Raw genomic sequence first — 2,285 nt, 5'->3', positions numbered from 1 at the left:
AGAAAAGCAGTCTGAGAGCTATTAACAGCAGTACACATTTAGCTTATTCATCTAGTATTAGTTCTAGGTTTCTTTGACTCTAATTATTCTGTTTGTTAGTGTTGATTTGGAAATAGCATCAAACTCTTTCGCAGCCATGATCATATATATATATGTCATGCCATCTATAGGATGCACTAGAAAACCTTTAATTTAGACTTGAAAAGTCTGATATTAACCTCATGTAAGCTTGGAGTTTTTTACCACCATGAAGAAAAGGTATACTCCTTCAAACCTTCTAGAAATAACCAGTTTGAAATTTCAGGTAATTAATGAATATTAAAACATGCATCCTCTTGATTTTTATTGTGTATATTAAAAAAAAACATGGCACTGGAGAGGATTTTTATTCACACATGTGTCAGTAAAAGAAATACAACTACACATTTTAGCTTTACACAAAACTTAAAGTAATTTAGTAAACAGTCTTTCTTGTTCATAAGACCAATGTGACACACGGGCCAACGACTTTCAATACGTATGAATAAGATGAAGGGAATGTGCATAATAAATAATGAAGGTGCTTTACTGCACATATGTTAACATTTCAGTACATGTGGACATTGCTTACTGCTGAAAGGGGGAAGTCACAAGAAGCTTCCTCAACAGCGAATCAAATTACATTGCATTATCTTTTTGTTTTTTGAGAAACAATTTCTCTTATTTCAAATGACTAACTTCATTTTACATTTTTCACATACATGTTAAAGCATTTTTTCCCTTGGTTATTTTTTACATTCATCTGAAGTCATCAAAAACATATACAAGGATGACATGACATATTAAATTCATCTGAAGTCATCAAAGACATATACAAGGATAACATGACATATTAAATTCATCTGAAGTCATCAAAGACATATACAAGGATGACATGACATATAAAATTTATCTGAAGTCATCAAAGACACATACAAGGATGACATGACATATAAAATTCATCTGAAGTCATCAAAAACATATACAAGGATGACATGACATAAAATTCATCTGAAGTCATCAAAGACATATATAAGGATGACATGACATATTAAATTCATCTGAAGTCATCAAAGACATATACAAGGATGACATGACATATTAAATTCATCTGAAGTCATCAAAGACATATACAAGGATGACATGACATAAAATTTATCTGAAGTCATCAAAGACATATACAAGGATGACATGACATAAAATTCATCTGAAGTCATCAAAGACATATACAAGGATGACATGACATATTAAATTAATCTGAAGTCATCAAAGACATATATAAGGATGACATGACATATAAAATTCATCTGAAGTCATCAAAGACATATATATAAGGATAACATGACATATAAATAATCATACTTTTTTGGATGCTATTATATTTTTAGTGTACGTTACCAAGTAGAAAATTATAGAGAGAAAATGTAAAAATGACAGATCAACGTTATTCAAATGTTTGATTTAATGCCCTTCGTGTCATATTCACAAGAAACATCAATAATAAATGGCCAGAAAACTAAAACTTAGTCATGGATTAAAAGAACAGAAAGAAAGAATACCAAGTTTTGCAAATGTCAGTTTTTGTTATCCATGGACAGTTTTATTCCTATGTTGTACAAATATAAACGCTCCAAGTAAAGTTTTACTCTTTTAAAAAAAATTAAAACTTACACTTCCTTGTCATGGCTCTCAGCTGGTTCGTTATCCACTGTAATAAAAAAAGTACACAACTTCAAAAGCACTATTAAAGATATTTTGGGTAACAATCATACTAATACAAGTTTTACAAAAACATTTATTCTGTAACAAAACCATAAGTACATCACAATTTTTTACATTTCCTTGGTTTCAATCAGGATGAAGGCTGCAACATGATGAGAGAAAAGAGAAATACAGAAGTCTCTCCTGATGCACATTACTCAGTTGATAATAGACAAAAATAATCAAAACCTTAAGTAATGTTGGCATAGATAATTTCTTTGACAGTTGACTACTTGAGGGTGATCAACAACAGAGAATACAAATCAAAACTTTGAGTTACGATTAATGTAAATAACTCTTGGACAGCTTAAGGGGATCAATGAACTTTTGTCCCGAATATCTAACAAAATAGCATTCATCACACATAAATGTAAGCAAAGGTCACATGTCCATAAAGCTCCAAAGGCACCTGGGTTAATGCTTAGAGTATAAAAGAGACAGAGTAAAAAAAACAGGTGGACATACAGAAAGAAAATATATGAAATTTCAAAAAGCCTCATTATTAA

At 30.5% G+C, this 2,285-nt stretch overlaps 1 protein-coding gene across 1 annotated transcript in view; it reads right to left on the bottom strand.

Moving 5' to 3' along the window:
- Nucleotides 1-2,285, bottom strand: part of LOC106467255 — a 15,786-nt gene that overhangs the window by 9,089 nt on the left and 4,412 nt on the right. The window contains exon 2 of the mRNA XM_022395389.1: nucleotides 1,690-1,726. The gene's annotated coding sequence lies outside the window, so the exon portion shown is untranslated. The remainder of the gene's footprint in view (nucleotides 1-1,689; nucleotides 1,727-2,285) is intronic.

Source organism: Limulus polyphemus, unplaced genomic scaffold (genome assembly GCF_000517525.1).
Source record: "Limulus polyphemus unplaced genomic scaffold, Limulus_polyphemus-2.1.2 Scaffold2546, whole genome shotgun sequence".
NCBI classification, from domain to species: Eukaryota; Metazoa; Arthropoda; class Merostomata; order Xiphosura; family Limulidae; genus Limulus; species Limulus polyphemus.
This window is presented reverse-complemented; position numbering and strand designations above follow the sequence as displayed.